Source organism: Pelodiscus sinensis, unplaced genomic scaffold (assembly GCF_049634645.1).
Source record: "Pelodiscus sinensis isolate JC-2024 unplaced genomic scaffold, ASM4963464v1 ctg138, whole genome shotgun sequence".
NCBI classification, from domain to species: domain Eukaryota; kingdom Metazoa; phylum Chordata; order Testudines; family Trionychidae; genus Pelodiscus; species Pelodiscus sinensis.
Genome location: NW_027466007.1, coordinates 201,806 through 207,328, shown reverse-complemented (window position 1 = coordinate 207,328; position 5,523 = coordinate 201,806). Strand labels below are relative to the sequence as shown.

Here is a 5,523-nt window from a genome sequence, read left to right as displayed (position 1 = left end):
CCTGGGGATCGGGGGTCGGGCTAAGTCGCCGGTCACTCAGTCCTGCTGATGTGCGGTTCAGCGGTGATAGGTCAGGGCAGATGGAAGAGAAACTGAAAACTGGTCAATTAGTCCTCGCCACAGCTGTGGCGTTGACTAAGGAGAAGAAGTTGCGGCAGCTCAATTAAGCCTCCGGACACGTGGGGCGGGGGGGCCAGCCAACAGCACACGGGGGGAAGAAAGAGGGGGGGCCGAACGATAGTTGAGGGACGGGCGGGGCAAATCGCTTAGATCTGGTGAGCCGAGTGGGAGGGGGAGGGACAACCGCGCGCTCGATCACTGGCCCGCGACCGGGTATCGGGATGCTAGGCACCCCGGCACGGCTGACGAGACACCAATTTAGCGGTTCAATCAGCGGCAGGAGAACGAACGCCGGGCTGGGCGGAGGGAGGGGGGCTAGTCACGTGGGGGGAGGGGGGCCAGTTGCTTGTGCACGGGAGGGGGAGGGAGGGACCTCGGGAAGGCCGGTCAGGGGCCCCTGACCGGCTCGCACGGTCCACGGGCCGCAGCAAATACCGGGGAGTCACGTCAATATCCCCCGGCGCAACCGCCTGAGCGCCGCTCGTTAAGGGCAGGCGGCGGCCGGAGGAAAACGAAAGGAAAAAGAAGCGCCGGGCTTGGCAGAGGGGGGGCCAGTTGCCTGCGCACGGGAGGGGGGAAGGGGGATCCTGGGAAGGTCTATCAGAGGCCCGGGACCGGACAGTACGGTCCGCGGGGCACGCTGGGTCTAGGGGGGTTTAAACCCCCCGGCGCAAGGGCCGAATCGGCAGTTGAGCGGGGCACGTGGCGGCCGGGAGCCGAGCCGCCGGGCTGGGCGGAGGGGGGGGGGGCTGGCCACGTGGGGGGGAGAAGGGACTAGCCGGCGGCGCACGTGGGGGGGAGGGGGAGACCACGGGGCAGCCAACTAAGGGCCCGGGACCAGAGGGCACGGTCCCCGGGCCGTGCCGGGTCTCCGGTTGCTGGGCACCCCCGCCCGGCTGCCGAAATTCCGGACGGGTGGGGCAGGCGGCGGCAGGAGGGCCAGCCACTGGGCTATGAGGTGGAGGGGGGGGGAAGCCGGCCACGTGGGGGTAGAGGGGGCCAGCCGCCAGTGCACGTGGGAGGGGGGGGAGGGGAGGGGAGACCGCGTGGAGGTTGACTAGGGGCCCGGGACCGGAGTGTCCGATCCGCGGGCCGCGCCGGGTCTCGGGGGAGCTAGACTCCCCGGCTCCGCGGCCAGGACTCCGAATGGGGCTGGCGGGCGGTTGGAGGATTGACCGCCGGGTTGGCCGAAGGGGGGGGGGGGGCTGGCCGCGCGGAGGGGGGGTAGGGGGCCAGCCGCCAGCACCCGTGGAGGGTGGAAGGGGGGGCCTGAGGTGAACGGTCCCGGGGGCCGGGACCAGAGGGACTGGTCCGCGGTTTGTGCCGGATCCCGGGGTGTCCAGACACCCTGGCGCCGCAGCCGAAACTCCGCTCACGTGGAGCCGGCAGCGGCAGAAAGTTAGCTCGCTGGGCTGGGCGGGGGGGGGGGGGGGGGGGGGGGTCTGGCCACGTGGGGGAAGGGGAGGCCAGCCGCCAGACCATGTGGGGGGGGAGGGGGGGCCCCGGGGAGGCCGACCAGGGACCGGGGGGCCCGGTCCACTGGCCGCACTGTGTCCCAGGGTGATCAAACACCCCTGCGCCGCAGCCTAAACGCCGGGTTGGCGGCGGCAGGAAGCCAAGTCCCTGGACAGGCGGCGGGGGGGGGGGGCTGGCCACGTGGGGAGAGAGGGGGCCCGCCGCGAGCACCCGGGTGGGGGGGGAAGGGAGGGCCACGGGGTTACCTACAGGGGTCCCGGGACGGGGGGGGGGGGCCGCGTGGGGCAAGCGGCAGCAGAATTTTAGATCCCCAGGCCAGGTGGCTGAGGGGGGGGGGCGGGGAGGTTCTGGCCACGTGGGGGAGAAGGAGGCCGGCCGCCGGCACCGGGAGGGGGAAAGGGAGGCCGCGGGGTGGCCAACCAGGGACTCGGGACCGGGGAGCCCGGTCCGTGCCCCCAGCGCCACAGCCAAACTAATTACTGGTTTTAAAAAGCAAGCGGCGGCCGAAAGGAAAATCCCTGGGCCAGGTGGCGGGGAGGGGGGGGCCGCCGGCGCACGGGAGGGGGGGGGAGACCGCGGAGCAGCCGACCAGGTGCCCGGGACCAAGGAACGTGGTCCCTGGGCCGCGTTTGGTCTAGAGGGGTTTTGGAAAAGTCCGCGGGGAGAGAAAGGAGAGAGCAGGGGCTGTAGGTAGGAGTAAGGACTGAAATTGACCAGGGGACGGGATAGCTAAGGAAACAAGAATCAAGATGGAGGAAGGACTAGGGGGTAAGTAAATGGTGGGGGAAAAAAAAAGGGGTTGAAAATGAGGGCTGGACAGGAAGGAGGAGAAGAAGAAGGCAACATGGAGGAGAAGAGAGAGGAAAATGGGGGCAAGGGGCAGTTGGTGAACGGAAGAGACAGAATAGAGTGAGCGGGCGGAGGAGCTCCGGGGAAAAGAGCTGAGTGAGTTACTTACCCGGGGGTCCCCCCCCAACGCGCGCGTGATCGTCTGTTGAGTGATGTCACGGCAACCCCGACGCCGAGCCGGAAGAAATGACCGCCGAACCGCCGCAGGAAAGAAGCCAGTCCATAGACCACAGTGTAGTTTCCATTCATAAAAGTTTTTATTAAACTGATAAGAACAGATACTACACTTGATCTTAGCCAAAAGGCCGAGAAGCGATGGCTTGCGTCGCCCCCCGTCCGAGGTACCCCCTCGCCCTCACGTCTCCGCCTTACCGGGAGCGCCCGGCGGTCGCGCGCCGCCCGTCCGCGACGGTCGCCAGGCTTCCGGAGCCACCGCTCGGCGGCCAGGGCCCTGCAGCCGACGCTCCCGCGCCCCAGGGGCGGAGGGCGTGCGCCGGCCACGCTCGGCCACCGCCCCTGGGAACCCGCCCTCGGCGACCGGCGCCAGACCTTGCTGAGGCCGCTCCCCGCGGCGGGCCGGGTTGGCTGGCCGGCGTTCATCTGCATGGCTCCTCCTGGCGCCCGGCGTCATCATGGTGACAGCCGAGCAGGTCGGCCGGCCGGCCTGTGTTAGCGGCGGCGGCTTTGGCATGGCCTCGGCTGGGCAGACACTCCTTCCTTCTGCTTGCCATGCCATGCAGGCCGACTGAGGACGGCAGTCCGGGAACAGCAAAGCAGAGCAGAGCAGAGCAAAGAGCGACTGGGCTGGCCTCCAGCCGAGCGGCAGATTTAGCAGCCCAGAAGAGCGGCGAGTGGGGACATCCTGTATACTACACTCTCGGCTGGGGCTGGGGCTGGGGCTGGGGCTGGGGCTCCCGCTCCCTCTCCCTCTCCCTCTTCCGCAGGCTGGGGCTCCCTCCCCCTCCCACCCTCACGCACGCAGCCCCCCTTACCTCAGGACGCCCACAGACGTACTCTCCCCCTCCCAAGACGTCCCCCAGCGCCGGGGGATAAAATTTTTCTAAGTCCCGCCCGCTCGCTCACCGCCCGCCGCCCTCTCCTCGCTCACGGGGACCGCACCGGCTCGCCCGCCCCGCGCGCCTCCTTCGGCCTCCCCTCCCTCGGAGCAGGGAGCCCCGGCTGGGGGCGGGCGCCGGGGGCCCTCCGGGCGGCGCCCCGCTCGCCTCCCTCCCTCCTTCCTTCCCTCCCGGCAGCCTCCGCCGGCCATCTGCATGCGGGCTCCGCCCCCCCGCCGCCTCCTCCTCGCTTACCCGGCCGCTCAGCTGCCTGCAGAAGCGGATAGTCCCGTGTTGAACGGGGCTCGTCAACTGCTCCCTGACAGCCCCGCTCGCGGGTCCGACGCCCCGCCCCGCCCCGTCCCTGCCGGCAGGAGCGGCAGGTGTGAATGGGGTGTGAACGGGGCTCCTCCACAGCTCGCTGGCAAGGCCGACGCCCCGCAGACTGCTTGGCCGCAGTCTTTCTGCCTCCGCCTCTGCTTTTCCAAGCACTCACTCACTCACTCACTCCCCCTTGATTGATTAAAAAAAAAAAAAAAAAAAAAAAAAAAAAGCGGCGGCTTGCCTCTGCTGCCTTTGAAAAAACCTCTTCTCTCCCTCACTCACTCACTCACTCACTCACTCACTCCTTCAGTCAGTCAGTCCGTCAGTCAGTCATGCACTCCCATTCCTTGCACTGATTCGTATGGGGACCCTTATTTAGTTATAAAAGACAAGAAAAGAAAAAAAGCGGCGGCTTGCCTCCGCTGCCTGCCTTTGAAGAAAACCTCTTCTCTTCTCTTCTCTTCTCTTCTCTTCTCTTCTCTTCTCTTCTCTTCTCTTCTCTTCTCTCTTCAGTCAGTCAGGCACTCCCATTCCTTGCACTGATTCGTATGGGGACGCTTATTTAGTTATAAAAGACAAGAAAAGAAAAAAAGCGGCGGCTTGCCTCCTCTGGCTGCCTTTGCAAACAAGCCTTGCGGCGGGCGGGGTTGTTTGGGGGGGGGGGGGGGGGCGTGTGCGAGTTTTTTTGCTTTCTCTTTCTTGTTGTTGTGGTGGTGGTTTGCCAAGACCTCCCCCCGGAGACGCACAGCGCAGCCCCGCCCCCGGCGCACAGGCACACACACACACAGCAGAGATTTTTCTGGGGGACTTTTTATTGAGACACACACGCCATTTTTTTTTTTTAAATAATTCCTTTCTCTTTCCCCAAAGGGCACTCAGGTCTATTTTTGGCACCGCACAGGTGGCTCCCCGAGGGGAGGTGCACCGCTCCTGGAAGTACTGCAATACCAGGTCGATGCGTGGAGTGGACGGAGCAAGCTCCTGTTCCGACCCCCTGTTCCAAAAATCCATTTAATATAAAGATCTCAGATAGAGATCATATCAGATATTAAACTGATAAGAACAGATTGACGTTTATTTAGAGAATTTTTAAAGACAAACAATACATAAATTATGATAGACTATTTTGAGTAACAAGTAGGACTGAGAGAATGGGTACATCCGGTAGCCGGCTTGAGGTACGGTGGTAGGGGGGATCTATGCCCTGGGGGCCTGGGTTTATGGCCCGTGGTGGGGCGTTTGGGCCCCCCCCGGGGGGGCCCGTTGGTGGGATGCCTTCCTCCTTTGGAACGATGGCTTAGGCCTTTCGTTGAGGGGTGCAAAGAGTAGGTAGTTCCTGAGGGAGGGGGAGGCTTGGGGCGGGGGGGTTTGGAGTGTGGCTAGTTAGAAGCCCAAAGTGAATGGAAAGAAGGGGGGTGTGGGGCCCCGGATGTAGACCGCCAGTGGGGTGGTTATCTGGGTAGCGGATGGGGGTTTGGTGGCGGTGCTCATTCTGGGGTTGAACTGGTAGTTTAAGTGGGTTGGATTTGGATATGGATTCGGTAGGGTGAGCATCGCACCATTGGTTGGATTATGGGGGCGTACGCAGGGTCAGTGTGCCTGGGAGTGAATGCGGGGATCATGGGACCAATTGAGTGGGCTGTCCGTTGTGGGAGGGCAAGCGTGCCTGGTTTACGACTTAGAGTCGGGTGAAGGTTCT

The 5,523-nt window shown here is 64.6% G+C and overlaps 1 non-coding gene and 1 pseudogene across 1 annotated transcript; both read right to left on the bottom strand.

The window, feature by feature from the left end:
- Positions 1–2,596: 2,596 nt before the first annotated feature.
- Positions 2,597–2,762, bottom strand: LOC142825899 (U2 spliceosomal RNA; annotated as a pseudogene).
- Positions 2,763–4,738: 1,976 nt separating this feature from the next.
- LOC142825896 (U2 spliceosomal RNA) lies at positions 4,739–4,924 on the bottom strand. The gene has a single exon (XR_012900222.1). It is a non-coding gene; the product is annotated as a U2 spliceosomal RNA (small nuclear RNA).
- Between the last annotated feature and the right edge of the window lie 599 nt (positions 4,925–5,523).